Here is a 16091-nt window from a genome sequence, read left to right as displayed (position 1 = left end):
GGGCTCCCCTCTGCCTTCTTCCCATTGTTCCGCTCCCTGGGAGATAAGTGGTCGGACAGGTTCGGAGCCCCCTTGCATAATGACTCATCCCCTACCCTGCTGGGCCGCGCTACAGACAGCAGATGTCACTCACAGCCCACTGCCCAGCATAGCAACCAGCAAGGTACCCCTCACTAAGTCACAGGAGCCCAGGGCTGGGATAGCAGGCGGCTGCAGGGCAGGGGGAGGGGCACTGGCAGAGCTGTGTGTGGGGAGCCCAGGGCTGGGATAGCAGGCGGCTGCAGGGCAGGGGGAGGGGCACTGGCAGAGCTGTGTGTGGGGAGCCCAGGGCTGGGATAGCAGGCGGCTGCAGGGCAGGGGGAGGGGCACTGGCAGAGCTGTGTGTGGGGAGCCCAGGGCTGGGATAGCAGGGGGCTGCAGGGCAGGGGGAGGGGCACTGGCAGAGCTGTGTGTGGGGAGCCCAGGGCTGTGGTAACAGGGGGCTGCAGGGCAGGGGGAGGGGCACTGGCAGAGCTGTGTGTGGGGAGCCCAGGGCTGGGATAGCAGGGGGCTGCAGGGCAGGGGGAGGGGCACTGGCAGAGCTGTGTGTGGGGAGCCCAGGGCTGGGATAGCAGGGGGCTGCAGGGCAGGGCTGAGGGGCACTGGCAGAGCTGTGTGTGGGGGGAGCCCAGGGCTGGGATAGCTGGGGGCTGCAGGGCAGGGGGAGGGGCACTGGCAGAGCTGTGTGTGGGGAGCCCAGGGCTGGGATAGCAGGGGGCTGCAGGGCAGGGCTGAGGGGCACTGGCAGAGCTGTGTGAGGGGAGCCCAGGGCTGGGATAGCTGGGGGCTGCAGGGCAGGGGGAGGGGCACTGGCAGAGCTGTGTGTGGGGAGCCCAGGGCTGGGATAGCAGGGGGCTGCAGGGCAGGGCTGAGGGGCACTGGCAGAGCTGTGTGTGGGGAGCCCAGAGCTGGTCCAGTGCGCAATGCAACAGTGCAGCTTTATGGAGAAGGCTGTAGACCATCCAGCTGCTGTATTCTGGACTCTGACCAGTACTTTCAGCCATTACTTCAATAGGCTGGAAAGTTCCGCCCACCAAGTAACCATCTTCTCCTTACAGATTGGTTTTTGGCTCAGAACAATTAACAGAGCTTGGGCCCATTGTCAGCACAGAAAGGACCCCTGGGGTGGCCATACACAGTGGGGGCTATTCCCACACCCCACTCTACAGCACAGGCAGTGTCGCTAATGTGCAGAACTGGGCCATGGCTTCCAGCCTGACAGGCCACATTTCCATCCACAATAATGTTAGGCTGAACAAACAGAGCTGCTGTGGTCCCCAGCTCCGAGCAGATGGGGGTAGGGGAGGGTAGCTCCACTTCTGAAACTCTGAACCAAGCAGCACACAGGGATTTCAGATTTGGCTGCAAAGGGGCCAAGCAAGCAGGAATCCTGCCCACCTCAGCTGCCCCTCCCCCCCACCTCCAAAGGCAATGCTTGTTGCTGACAGCTCTTTCTGTCTTTCTGCGACTGGAACAGATGGGAGCCCTGCCAGTCCCTGTGATACTGCCCCATGGTGCCTTCTTTTGGGGGAGGCTGGGAGCTGCTCCCAGGGCCAGTACTCCTGCTTACAGTGCCTGGAATAGGTGGGCACACCCGCTCCACCAGTGCCCCTGCCCCACAACCCATGGCACCTCCAGATAGAGGCTGGAACTGGAATACAGGGGATCCTCGCTACAAGTCCCAGATACGTTAAAAAAAACAACTTGGGACTTATAGCAAAACAACTTAAAGTGCAGAATTTTTTTCCCGCAGCTGACTTCCATTTAAGCAAATTGGGGGGAAGTGTTTTGAATGACTTATAGTGGGGAATGGGAGGACTTACAAAGCATCAGTTCCTACAAATGTCAACGACTTTAGTGTGGAACGGATGTATAACAGGGCGACTTTTAGCGGGGACCCCTGTATGTGGGAACTCCAGTGCTCCTGCTGGGTGAGACTGGCACTGGAGATGTTGGGTCCCTCCTAGTCCCACTTCTAGCTCTCCCTGCGGGTCGGTGAGGGGAAGGTGTGGGTGATACGCTTCTCAGAGATGGGTGAGAGTGGGGCAGCGGGCTGTAGTGGGAACTCCTCAGGCTCCCCCTGGCCCTGGGCAGGCATTCCCAGTGGCTGCATCTCAGGCTCCCCTCCCACTGCACTGCTGATTTTGCCTACAATAGTTTCTTCTGAGGCCCTTGGCTGAGCCCGTGCTGAATCAGCACATGTGTAGGCCCATTAGCAAGTGGCAAGGTCTCTGCAGGACAGAGCCAGCACTGCTCAGGGAGCGAGAGCAGTGGTTCTCAGCCAGGTATGTCAACTCGTCTAGATCAGGGCTTCCCAGCCTGGGAGCTGCAGGACAGGTTTTAAGGGGTCACAAGTGCAGGAGGGGGGAGTGGTAGGCAGGGCAGTTGCCCAGGACCCCATGCCACAGGGAGTCCTGTGAAGCTAAGTTATAGGATTCAGCCCTGGGTAGGGTGCCAGCTCAAGAATCACTGGGCTGATAAACTGCTGAGGGGTGAAGGGGGGCAGCCCGCCTCCTGCAGGAGAAAATGACTCAAACCCAGCTCAGAGCAGACAGGATGCATGATTCCTGGAAACGCAGATGGCCAGTGCCTGCTGACTCTCTCTCTCTCTCTCTCTCTGTGGGGGGGGGGAGGGGGCAGAAACCTAGAACATTTTGAGCTATGCCCCTCCCTTCAATAAGCAATGCTCCCCCACTTCCTGGGGTGCAGCTGCCTTTCCCTTGCTCTCACCTCTCCTTGCCTTGGGCAGCTCATGGGCTGGGCAGCCCTGCCTGGAGGCAGCCGGGTCGCAGTGGGGGGATGGGACCCTGCTGCATGGCTCCCCACACCTGTGGGAAAGTGCCATCTGCTCCAGGAGAGCCCCTCCTGGTAAGGAGCGCCACAGAGACCAAGTGACTGAGTGAGAGCCAGCTGGCAGCATAGCAAGGACCCTGGCTGGGACAGCCTCCCAATTAGGAGCCATTCCCACGCCCCACTCCATAGCACAGACACTGTGGCGAGTGTGTAGAACTGGGCCATGGCGCCCAGCTTGACAGGCCATTTTTCCCTCCACAAGAGGGTTCAGGAGGGAGAGGCGTATGTGTATGCAGGGGCAGGTCCAGAGCATCCAGCCATCCATCCCCACAGGAGACCGTATGCCAGATTAGTGAGAGCACAGCTCTGGCCTGGTTGAGATGTGTGCAACTAACCAACGCCCACCGGTGCTGGGGACATGGGTGGACAGTGGCCCTCCCCACACCAGTCATTAGCCACCTGTTCCCAAATAGGGCCCACAGCCACGTAAGCCTGGATCACCTGGGCCAGATCCCAGCTTCCTGTGCTTTGACTGCAACCTCTTGGGTAGGTGACTAATGGGTGGAGGCAGGGAGCAATGTTCCCTCTAATTTTTTCCATCCATGTGTAGAATCAATTTTATTATGTGCACCAAGGCATGTGTGGGTATGCACCACCAGTAGAAACACATGTTGCCGGCTGTGGGCGCTCTGCTAATCCACTGAGTGGCATGTGAATTTCTCCTGGATGGCTGCCCAAGCACTCAGCTTACAGGGAATGCTGGCAAGGAGTCTACCACAAACAAGGAAAGGCCTGCAAAGTCCATGCCCCTGATTAAGGCTTTAATTAGCAGCTCCCACCCTGGAATTTGTGGGTGTATGTGACTGGTCTCCCCTGACCACCAGGCCCCAGTATGCTGCTTAGCTCTATCCAGCAAGGTCTACTCTAACCCACCTTGCTGCTGCTCCTGAGTCTGTTCTGGGACCGCAGACAGTGCAGGGTCCTTGGCAGCACAGAGGGGCACTACTGATGGGATGGGCACTGGCTGGCACAGCCGAGACCTCGCTCAGAGTACTGGCACTAGTGCCCATGGAGGCTGGGAAGCATCAGGTAAAAAATAGCACACCAAGGGCTTGATGGAATCCCTGCCCCCTCAGCAATGCTGGCTCCTCCTCATCCTACAGGGGGCGGCACTTAGCAAGACCAATGCTGGAAATATACAAGACATCTCCTTGCACAAGGCAGCAGAAGGACCCTGGTGGAGCTGACCCTCACCCCTCCATCTGTCCTAAGGTCAGACAATCACCCCGCGCTACCCTATCAGAGGCAGCGGTGGGTGAGGGGGGGGAGCAGGAGCCGGTGCTGGGGAAGAGACAGTTTAAAAGCAAGTTCTCCCCAGCACCCTCTCAATGCAGGGGTAGGGGAGGCAGAGGGGGAGCAGGGACGGGATGAGAGTCGAGAATCAGCTGATTCCTGGCTTGCGCCCAGTCCCAGATGCTGTGCCTCTGCTTAATACATTTAAAAATCAGAAGTGCAGTGGGGGGGACCTGGCACGAGTCGGGACAGCTGATTCCTGGCTCGTACTGTGCACCAGCCTTTTAAATGTATTAAGAGCTGGCAGGCTCTTAATACATTTAAAAGGCAGAGCTGCAGGGAGGTTACCTCCCGGGCTGGGAGCAAACCCTCCTGCGGCTCTCCTGCTTATCAACTAATCAATGGAAAAATCCATCAACCTAGTGGATTAGTTGATTAAACTAAATTTAACATCCCTACGCTACCCCCAGGACATCTCACTGCAATAGCCAACCTAGACTCTCTTTTCTGTAGCGTGTGCTGCCAGAAATCTTGCCCCAGGGATCACAGTGCCCAGAGAGGTTGTGGAATCCCCATCTGTGGAGATATTGAAGAGTAGGTTAGATAAATGTCTATCAGGGATGGTCTAGACAGTACTGGGTCCTGCCATGAGGGCAGGGGACTGGACTCGACGACCTCTCGAGGTGCCTTCCAGTCCTAGTATTCTATGATTCCCCCAGCCTCCCTGCTGCCAGCCAGGATCCTCCCATTCTACGGGGCACCAGTGCCAGAGCCCCCTAGCGTGGTGGGACATAGAACACCTACAGTGTGGGGCAGGAAACCCCAACAACCCTCAGCACAGCACAGTTTGGATGGGGCTAGGTCATGAGGTGGTCTCCCCAGATCCTATCAGGAGGGAGTGAATGCAGTGCTAGGCTGGGTCAATTCCTGGCAAATCCCACATTATACTTTTGCTGGCTTCCTTTAGTATGGGCAAGAAACCAAGCCTGACTCAAATCCAATGTGCAAGTGGCTCCCACCCCACCAAGTCGCCCTATCAAGGCACTGGCTGCATCTGCTTCGATGCTCACTGAGGTAAGGAGGGAGAGAATATACCAGGGGTGGAGAACCTAAGGTCTGGGGGCCAGATGCGGCCCCCAGCTTGCCTGGATCCAGCCCCTGAGGCTCAGGGCTCCCTCCCCAGCATTGGGGAGACCACACTGGTGCTCCAGCCCCCCTGCAATCCTCCTATAGGGCTGGAAAACACAAAATCTCCTAGCTATGGCCCCCCCAAGGCTCTGGTGTGCAAGGGGAATGTGGAGATGTCTTTCTCTTCAGTTGGGGGCCATGTCAGAGAGGGCTTTTTTTTGCTTCTCACTTATGAGCAGCCCCGGACTGATTTTTCTGTGGGTCGACAGCCCCCGACTCTAAAAAGGTTCCCCACCCCTGGAATATACTCTCCCTGCAGCAGCTTCATAAACCTAGTGCCCGCTCCCTGGCAGCGTGAGCTCCCCACTGCCTGTCCAGTATCCCTTACTCCAGGCAATACCAATTTGGCTCCTCTCCCCATCACCCGGCCCCTCCCTGCCATACTATGACTCCCCTTTTTCATCCCTGCACCCTCACCAGCTCCCACTGCCGACTCCCCATCCCCGGGGTCCACTGCACCAGCACCTCTGGATGCCCAAGCACCTCACAGCCACATTACTTGGGTGTCCAGTCAATACCTTCCCCTCCAGGAAACACCTTTGTCAGCCGCTCCTGTCTCTGAGGCTACGGCTACACTATGGCTTTTGCCGGAAGAGGCAGTGCCAATGAAGTGTGGATTAGCATTTTCTTGTGCTTCATTTGCATTATCTCTTCTGGTCTGTTTTTGCGCAAGAGGTTTTTGCACAACAAGGAAACATCCGCACCGCTTGTTTTTGCGCAACAACGGACCAGAAGAGATTATGCAAATGAAGCACAAGAAAATGCTAATCCGCGCTTTATTGACATTGCCTCTTCCAGCAAATTGCATAGGGTACGTCTAGACTACATGCCTCTGTCGTCAAAGGCATGTAGATTAGGCTACCAGACATAGGAAAATGAAGCGGCGATTTAAATAATCGCCGCTTCATTTAAATTTACATGGCTGCCGCGCTGAGCCGACTAACAGCTGATCAGCTGTTTGTCGGCTCAGCGCAATAGTCTGGACGCGCGGGTGGCAACATCAAAGGTATTTGTCGACCACCCAGGTATACCTCATCCCAGGTATGAGGATGATCAGCTGTTTGTCGGCTCAGCGCGGCAGCCATGTAAATTTAAATGAAGCAGCGATTATTTAAATCGCCGCTTCATTTTCCTATGTCTGGTAGCCTAATCTACATGCCTCTGGCGACAGAGGCATGTAGTCTAGACGTACCCATAGTGTAGCCGTAGCCTGACAGGCAGGGCAGAGCGAGGAAGACGATCAGGCAGTCATCTGTGCTACCTTTGCTTCCTGCCTTGTGGTTTCCCTTGCCTCCTTGTGGTGCTCTGCCAGGCCCTTTCCTACCTCCCTGTCAGGCCTGTGCAACACTGAAAGGGGTGTGAACATGCTCTGGCCATGGGAAAGAGCATTGCCCAGTGGCACTGCCAGTGCTCTGTGCTGCAGGTGAAAGGCTAAGTGCCCAGCAACAGCCTGCCCAGGTGATTCATACCTCCAGGGACTGTCAGTCATCCGGGAACACAATGAGGCCCAAACTAAGCAGTGGGAAACACCCCTCACTGCTTCTGCAATTTAGTTCCTGGTGGGTGGGGCTCTCTGCCATAACAGGGCTCTCGATTCCTGCCCTCTGGCTGCCTGGCTCTAGGGATCAGATGAAAAAAAATAATTGGGGGCCATCTCTCAAGGGCCACCCACTTGTGACCCCAAAATCTCCCAGCCATGCTGCACAGACCACCCCTCCCTCCCCATCCCTCCATGCAGTGATCAGCAATGAGGTGATTAATGCTGACATTTCTATCACCAGCTGAGTGAACACCCTGCATGAGGATGGGGGCTGCCACCCCCACAGAGCAACGGTTTCAGGCTGTCTGCAGATGCAGGCAGACTTCTTTGCGCTAGCAACACTGGCCATTCTTATAAGCTCTTCTTCATCCCCAAGGGGGATAGAAACTAGCAGCCTCTTTTTTAGTGGTCCTGCACCCTTCCCTACACTCCTGGTTCCTCTTTAAAGATCTCAAGCTCCTCCCAGCACTGCAGCAGCTCCCTGTCTTGGCCAAGCCACCCGTGGATAAGCTGAGCCTTGCCCAGTAGGCTCAACATAGGTTATTATTAGCCTTGTGATCCAGTGTATTTTGGAAGGCTCTGATGACTGCTATGATCACAAAGGAGGGAAACCAGCAGCTGATTCTGGAGGCCTCCTCAGTGCAGAGGGAGTGAAGAACATTTCAGGCACAGGGGAGAACAGGCCTGGATGCCAGCTGAGCAGAAACAGACAGATCTCCCTGCAGCCGGGTGCTGATGGAGCCAATGGATCCCCTGGATTGTGCTTTAGTTAGAGAAGCACAAGCAAACGGTCATCCAGGGAGCGCCCAAGGCCCCCTCCATACCTGGCAGGCCCCTCCAACAGCATGGACCTTTTTAATGTCAGGGATCAATTCTAGCGCCCCAGACTTTTGGAAAACTGACCCCAGACACAGCGCTACCAATAGGGCCCTGAAATACCAGCTCAACCAGAAAGCCTGCTCCTCCGCACAGCTGTGGCATGGGGCCCCCCAATTCCATCCAGATGCTTTGGAGGCCTCCTGGTGAGAAGGCCCTGTGATGTGCCCCTTCCCTCCCCCCACTTTATGAGAACTGGCATATAAATATGCATGACTCAGACGCTTTAGGCAAAACCGGTCATGTGACTCATCAATTTTACAGTTACAGTCTGCTGAACCTGTATATCCTTTCCTGTGAAAAAAGTCTCAGAGGGTTAGTTAGCCCTGTTAGACTGTAACTTTAAAAACAAGTAGTCCTGTGGAACCTTAGAGACTAACAAATATATATATATATATCAGGAGCTTGGGTGGGCAAAACCCACTTCTTCAGATGAGATTAGAAATATGAAGTGTGAATCTGTTTATAGTACTAAATATGCTCACGAGGATCATTTGTGATACTTTAGGTATTTAATGACTCAGTATTCAAACCAATGACTTGTGAATGGTCATATTTGTCCACTGAGGTTGGTCCTAGAAAGACATGTGACCATGCCACCTGGCCCTGGAATTCATCTTGAACCTGGTATTTTTCCATGGGGATGGCAGATGCCAAACAAAGGGTTCCAGCCCTGTGGGGGAATCCTTTTAAGCAATGGGAAGTAATCAGCCTTTGTCTTCAGCTGGCTTTTGAAACTGCCTGGGCCACCCTAAGAGGACAAAGAACTTAGAAAAGCTGTAGGCCCAAGTTAAGATCAACTCTGTCTTGAAGATTTTACCTGTGATAAGAACAGCTGTTTAGGGGGAGAATTTGCCTGTAACTAATTTCTTAGCGAATTAGAACTAGCTAAGTGTTTTTTTTGTTCGTTTTAATTTAGCAACTTGCTTGGATCTGACTCTTTTCACTTGCAGCCATTGAAATCCTACTTTTTATACTTCATACAAACTTTTTTTTATTATCAAACGCAGTGTAAATAATTGTCACCTAGAAGGGAACAGCAATCACTGTGCATATCTCTCGTTCATAAAGTGGGCAGACCTTTTAGCTTTCTTGGAGTAAAAGTTTACAGAGAGTAAGACAGATTTATTTGGGGTTTTGGTCCCAGTTGGGGGTTTGTTTCCTGGGTGCTGAGCCCTTAGGCCCGAGTCCTCCCAGAACGGAACTGGTTCAGTGTCTGTGCTGCTCTGCAGGGGGGCGGTAACCTCAACTCTGTGCCTTGGCTGGGGGAGACCAGAGGACCAGGCCCAGGACAAGAGTATGGTGGGGAGCCCCAGAGAGCAGTGGCATGAACAGCACACCAGGAGTTTCACTTCATCACAAGCCTCTTCTGGACAGGGTGCTAAGATACCAAGGTGATGGGCACAGCATAAGAACCAGAATAGAACAGAACAAAATAGGGTAGTTATTGATTCTGGATAGCCACAGGTTGCTCTACTGGGTGGGGGGGTGTCAAATCCTGCACTGACACAACTGTTAGATCACAGTGCCATCCAGGGGCTGTTCCTGGGGTGTGCGGGGGGGCTCTGGTGTCGGGGATAGAGTGCTTATTTCTGGACATCTCCTCACATAGATGGCAGCCTGCTGGAAGGAGCTCAGAGAAGGGCCCAAGGAAGGTGGGGGCTGAGGAGAGGATCAGAAGAGCTAGGTTTGCCAGCCTTAGCTCAGAGGTGGCTGGGAGTGGATCATGCAGCCCCTGCAGCTGTAAACCCCACGGGCAGTAGGGATGTGACTGGAGGGGTGGAGTGGGATCAAGGAAGTGGGAATTAGGGATGTAAAATCCCATTTAATTGGTCAAGCGGTTAAACACAAGATTTAGCCAGTTAACCGATTACAGGGTAATGCGGGCGGGGGGGGGGGGTCACTCCAGTCCTGTTGGGCTGGGCTGGAGTGACCCTCCCACCTGCCGAGGTCAGGGACTGCTTCAGTGGGATGGAGCAGCCCCTGCCTGCGACGTGCCCAGGCTCCCAGCGGACAGAGGTTGCTCTGAATGACTGGCTGCAGCAGCCCCTGCCCACAGCAGGTGGGGAGCTACTCCAGCCCCCCCAGTTAACTGGAACCAGTTAACCATTCACATCCATAGTGGGAATTAAAGCTGAATCTCAGGGAAGTCTTCCCACCAGGATGGCTATGGCTGGGGAATCACCACTGCAGAGGAGGGGGGAGCCCCATGGCCAGGCCACGTGGAACAGGGCCAGCAGGGCACTGACCTCCGGGAGCTGGACGGGAGGGCACCCAATAGGTTTCCATTTCCCATCTCTCCCTGCAGCTCCTTCTCTTCAGTGTGATCGTTTGATGCCACGGCTCCCCCTCCAAGTCCTTCCCTGACTTCACTCCCTTCCCCAAGCCCTGCCAAGCATCAGAGCAGCCAGCAGCTCGGTGCCTTGCCAGGGAGATCCTGCTCTGCCTCCTCCCCCCCGCTGAACCCATGACCTCGGGTTCCAGCGAGGGACGGAAACGTGCAGTTCACTAGACAATTCACGGGTAAGCCTGGGCTTATCGGTTACTTCTGTCAACTATGCGGGTTCCCCCCTTGCTGCCTCTGTATCAAGGGCAGCGTGGGGGAGCCGGTGTCCGTGAGGAGCTGGCTTAAAAGCTGGCTCCACATAAGCACTGGATCTGCCTCCCCTTCCCCCGCACTGCTGCCTCTCAGAGCAGCACTGCTCCCTTCTCAGAGAGAGGCAGCAGTGCAGAGGGCCGGGGGGCAGGCTGAATCCAATACGCACAGGGAGCCAGCTCCCCACACATATTGGCCAGGCAGGAGCCAGTGCTGGGGGGAGCTGTCTTAAAAGCCAACTCCCCCCAGCTCTGGCTCTGCAGTGCCACCTGCCCCCACCCATGCTGCTGTCTCAGAGAGAGGCAGCAGCTTGGGGTGGGAAGGGGAGGGGAGGCTACTGCAAAGCAGCCTCTGCATCCCAGGGACAGAGGCTTCTCCTTGGGGAGCTTGGGCTCCCCACGGACAGAGGCTGCTACCACCCCATGCTGCTGCTCTGTATCAGAGGCAGCAGTGTGGGGCAGCAGGGAGCTGGTCTGAGCAGGGAGCTAGTTTTTAAACTGGCTCCCCTCATGGACCGGCTCCACCTGCCACCCTGTGCTGCTGCCTCGGATACAGAAACAGCAGTGTAGGGTGGCAGGGGGCTCCCTGGGAGTGGGGCCAGGAGCTCACTTGCTGCCAGCCTCCCCCCCGCCCCGGGGACTATCAAAGAGTCATCATGTAACAGATAACATTCTGTGCAGTTACATGACTATTCAGTGTCTGGTGCAAACTAACCAGCCTTCCCAGTCCCCAAAGGCCTCTCTCCAGTGGCCAAACAACCCCTCTACCAACAGTGGAAGATTAGCCACTGGGTCAATGGGGGAACCCTCACACCCCAATCCACTCTGCCCACCTTGTGCTCCTGCTGGGGCATGGGGTCTGGATGCAGGGGCTGGCTGGAGAAGCAGGGCAAATCCCTGTGCCCTAGCTCCACTCCCCGCAGGAGCAAGGTGGGGGGAAGGATGGTGAGTGTGGGGGACAATTGCAAGAGAAAGGGATGAGGAGGGGCCTCCACTTGCTCTTGTTCCAGGCCCCCCAAAACCCAAATTGACCCCGTACAACCAGTTCCATCGTCGCTCAGCTCCCAGCGACATCATGCCCTCATTGAATCCCACTACCCAGTGGCTGCAATCATTATTAACCAGGAAAGCAGCACAAGACTCCTGCGTTCAAATTCCAGCCCTGCCACCGACTCCCTGTGCAATCATGAACAGGCCATTGTTCTCTGCCTCAGTTTCCCCAGTTGCACAATAGGGTTAGTCTTACCAATTCCCCCTCCATCTTTGTGCAAGGAGCTGACTCTTCCAGTCTCCATGCACTGGGGGAGACAAGTCTCCAGCTAGCCCTTCGATCTCCAACAATTCCTGCCAACCAGGTCACCACCGTCTTAGGTACCCCTTGAGGGACAGCAGTTTCAGATGTACTGATCCCCCTCAGGAGGGAACAGACATCAAAGCTTTTTGGAACCATGCACTGGGACCCCAGTGTGACTCTGACACCTGACAGCAGGTGACCCAGCAGGCAGACCCCTCTACAAGTGCACAGGCCAGGTACAGAACCCAGGTGACTGTTCTGGCTCTGATCACAAGTGCCCCGTCCACACTGCTGTGGGCCATGCTGTTCCCCAGGCATTTGCGAGTGGCTCCTTGTTGAGCTGACTAAGTCACCCTGGACTAAAGCTGATGGGCTTGCAGGGGGCTGCCCACCAAGTGCAGGGCGGCTGCAGGTCTCATTTCCTCCCATGCCTTGGCCAGGATTGGCCGTAGGTAGTACTCGATACTAGGGATGTAAAATCCCATTTAATCAGTTAACTGCTTAAACAGGGTGTGTATGTGTCTGTGTCTGGCCATGGCAGGGGCTGGCCTGGATCCACTGCACTGCAATGCCAGTAGGGAGCTGCTCCAGCCTAGCTGTGGGTTAACCAGAACTGGTAAGCATCACCCGGTAAGAGTGATGTTAACTGGTTAACCAGTCACATCCCTACTCAATGCAGGAGAGAGTGTTGCCAAAACATCTAGGACAGGCCTGGCTCCATGCCAACCCTCCAGATTTGAATCAAGAGCCTGTGTAAGAGGACGAGCACCCTGCTTCCCTGCAGTTATGACGTCAGGGAAAAGGCCTGCATCGCCCACTGGAAAAAGGGGTAAACCCCCTCCATGGCTAGAAAGCAAAAGGAAACAGGACACGCAGCACTGGGGCTGCACTCATGCTGTGTGTGGTTGGGCCCTGCTCACTCCACAAAGAGCCCAGCACTTTGGAATGCTGCTCAGACCACAGGAACTGAGTCTAGTTCAGGGGCAGGGAACCTTTTTTGGGTCAGGGGCTGCTGACCACAGAAAAATCAGTTGGGGGCTACACACAAGTGAGAAGCAAACCAAATCCTCACGGACGTGGCTCCTGACCGAGAAGGAGAAAGACGCTCCCACATTTCCCTCGCACACCAGAGCCTAGGGGTCCCAAGCTAGTAGATTGTGTGTGCTCTAGCCCCACAGGAAGACGGGAGTGCCAGTGCAGGCTTACCAATGCTGAGGGGAGCCCTGAGCTGTGGGGGCCGGATCCAGCATGCTGGGGGCTGCATTCTGCCCTGGGGCTTTAGGTTCCCACCCCTGGTCTAATTCAAACCTGGCCTGAACCCACCTGACCACCACACTGTGCAACAAAGGAATTACCATGGCTGTTTGCATAGCACTTTCCCTCTCATCAGTCCAAGGAATGCCACACCCCAATCCTAAATTCCATATAATACAGGCAGTCCCCGGGTTATGTACAAGATAGGGACTGTAGGTTTGTTCTTAAGTTGAATCTGTATGTAAGTCGGAACTGGCGTCCAGATTCAGCCGCTGCTGAAACTGACCAGCGGCTGACTACAGGAAGCCGGAGGCAGAGTTGCTCTGCCCTGGGCTTTCTGGAATCAGCGGCTGATCAGTTTCAACAGCGGATGAATTTGGACGCCTGGGACAGAGCAGCTGGGGTGCTGCCGGGTTGGTCCAGTAGCACCGAGGAGCGCTGTGGGACCAACCCGGCAGCGCCCCAGCTGCTCTACCCCAGGCGTCATCGGCGAGAAAAGCCTGGTCTGCTGGGGGAGGGGGGGCACACTAGCTGCCCCCCCCCAGCAGACCAGGGAGACGCGGGTGGCGGGACCGCAGAGACGCGCCGCGGTCCCGCCCGCATCCTCCGCGGCTTTGCTCTGCATCTCCCTGGTCTGCTGGGGGGGGAGGGCTCCCCCCAGCAGACTAGGGAGACGCGGAGCAAAGCCATGGAGCACGCGGGCAGCGGAACAACCCAGATGTGCTGCGGCTGTCCCGCTGCCCGCGTGCTCCCCCCAGCAGACCAGGGAGACGGGGAGCAAAGCCTCGGAGGACGCCGGCCACGGGACAGCCGCGGCGCATCTGGGCTGTCCCACTGCCCGTGTGCTCCGCGGCTTTGCTCCGCGTCTCCCTGGTCTGCTGGGGGGGGAGTCCCCCCCCAGCAGACCAGGGAGACGCGGAGCAGCTTTTCTTGCCCCGGAGGACGCAGGCGGTGGGACCGCGGTGCATCTGGGCGTCCTGCCGCTCCCATCCTCCGGGGCAAGAAAAGCCCCGTTCGTAACTGCAGATCCGACATAAGTCGGATCCGCGTAACTCTGGGACTGCCTGTACACACTTGTAGAGCCCCACGCGTTTGCAAAATCGGCATCCGTAGCCACATCTTCAAAAATGAGCTGCTGATATCTGCAGCTACATCCATGGATGCAAATATTCGTCGATATAAAGCTGGTATCTGCAAATTTGCAGGTTTCTAGATGTAAATTTGTATCCACATCTGTATATGCAAAAATAAGCCATGGATATCCGCACCTGGGATGCAGATACCAATGGAGCTAAAGTAGATATCTGCAGATTTGCAGTGCTTTACATGCTTGATCACCCAGCACTGAAAGGCTCTGGGGTGAAACACTTCAGAGAGTAACACTGCACACAAGAACTCAAGGCAAGCACCCAAACAAAAGCAACAAGGAGGACTAGAGGAAGGCACAGTTCTGTTACCCAGCCTGGGATCTGGCCAGGCCAAGGGAGTTTGCACCAACTCCTGGGAAACATGCTCTGGGATCTTCTGTAGCCACAAAGCCACTCTGGCCGAGTCTGACATCTCAACTGAGGAAAAGGTGCTGTCTTCAGAGGTGCTTGCACACAGGCTTAGACCCTCCCAGAGGGCGCAAGGCCCAGCACAGAGCCTCTCAGCAGGAAAAGTATTTCCTGTAAACAGCACCGAAGAGGAGCCAAGCAGAGGCCAAACTGCAATAGCCACCCTCACACACAGCTCCCCCGGGCTCCCGCATAGCTCCCAGTCCTGAGCCACTGGACCCCCCAAGTCCCATAGGGCCAGCGGGCTGCACCCTCCTCTAAAGAGGCACTTACAGGGCCCCACTGCTGCAACACATCTGCTGCCAGGGCCAAGGCTGGGACGTCATTTCTCAGCAAGGCAGGATCCTCCCCATGCCCACTGTCCCTCCCCCGCAAGAGGCCCCTCTCCAGCCGGGGTGCACTGGGGAAGTGCAGCGAAGGGGAATGCTCTAGCCTGGCACTCCCAGCAGGGCACCCCACAATGCCCAGGGGGCACCCACACCCGCCCTTCCCCGCCCATACACACACCCAGCCCGGAGGCTGAGCACTCGCATCTTCCGCAGCCCTGCGGCTCACAGGCACCGGGGCAGCCCAGCTGCTCCCCCTCGCCGGGCAGGGCGCAGAGAAAATGCCACCGCTGCCCCCAGCCGGGTGGGGAGGGTTTTTCACGCTTCCCAAGGGGGGGCGGCCTGGCGCACAAACTCCCAGGCAGAGCCCTACGAGTCCCCCCCCTTCAGCGATGGGGGGGGGAGCCTGTTCCAGGGGCAGCGGCCTCCGCCCTGACTCACCTGCTCAGTCACCGAGACACCCAACAGCTGCCAGGAAGGGCCAGTGTCCCGGGGTGGGGGGTGAGGGGCTGCCACCAGCCCGTCCCTCCCTGCCAGACAGGCCCTGGCCGCCGGGGGGGGGGGGGGGGGGCTGGAAATAGCAGCCGCTAGTAGCTGAGCTGTTAATCGGCTCGCAGGCACTTACTGTGCGGGCTGCTCCCTTCTTGCGGCTCCTGCCCTGGGCGCCGCCCGGCCCGCTCGCTGCAGCAGAGGGAGGTGGGGTTTGGCTGGGCAGGATGTGCCGAGCATGCAGCTCAGATTGAGGGTGAGGGAGGGCCGGGGCTCCGGGGGGGATGGGCGGAGGAATTAAAGGCGCAGCCGCTGCTGTCGGACTCCCTGCTCTGGAGCTGCTCCCTGGAGAAGCCCGTTTCCCCTTCCCCGCCCCGCTGCAGGATTTCCTCGCTGCTTGGGGCTCGCCCTGCTCTGGGGGCCGGGCTGCAGCTCCTGTCCGCCTCCGGCTGCCTCAGGACTCGACTCCTGGCTGTTATAAGGCCGGAGGAGACTGCACTACAAGCCTCCACTCCCACTTCGCTGCCCAAAGAGATCCCCCATGCCACACAAGGTGCCTGTGCCAGGGATGCATCCAGAGGGGCAAGCCCTGGGGCTAAGAGAAAGCCCCAAGTCTGGCCCCCCACTCTAGGCTAAAGCAGAGGCTCAGGCCTGCCTGGATCCAGAAGCAGAGGAGCTAATCACTGAAATGAAGGAGAATCTCCATTATGGGTATAGGGTCTTTGACACACATGTGAGTAGTTCTGATTCCATCCAGTAGAGGACACACATAATGCTACCCTGCCTTTCTAGCCTGCATGCCAACCATGCAGCATTGTGCAAACAACCTCTCACCCTCCCCACATAAG

The 16091-nt window shown here is 56.7% G+C and overlaps 1 protein-coding gene across 2 annotated transcripts in view; it reads right to left on the bottom strand.

Moving 5' to 3' along the window:
* The window catches only part of CAPN11 (calpain 11), a 38233-nt gene extending 22711 nt beyond the window's left edge, over positions 1-15522 (bottom strand). The window contains exon 1 of one of the 2 annotated variants that reach the window (XM_075925039.1): positions 15380-15522. The gene's annotated coding sequence lies outside the window, so the exon portion shown is untranslated. Of the gene's footprint in view, positions 1-15195; positions 15334-15379 lie in introns of those variants that run through there. The other variant, XM_075925040.1, reaches the window with a different exon arrangement.
* Between the last annotated feature and the right edge of the window lie 569 nt (positions 15523-16091).

Source organism: Pelodiscus sinensis, chromosome 3, assembly GCF_049634645.1.
Source record: "Pelodiscus sinensis isolate JC-2024 chromosome 3, ASM4963464v1, whole genome shotgun sequence".
Classification (NCBI taxonomy): domain Eukaryota; kingdom Metazoa; phylum Chordata; order Testudines; family Trionychidae; genus Pelodiscus; species Pelodiscus sinensis.
The sequence above is the reverse complement of the archived record's forward strand: the minus strand, read 5'-3'. Positions and strand labels throughout refer to the sequence as shown.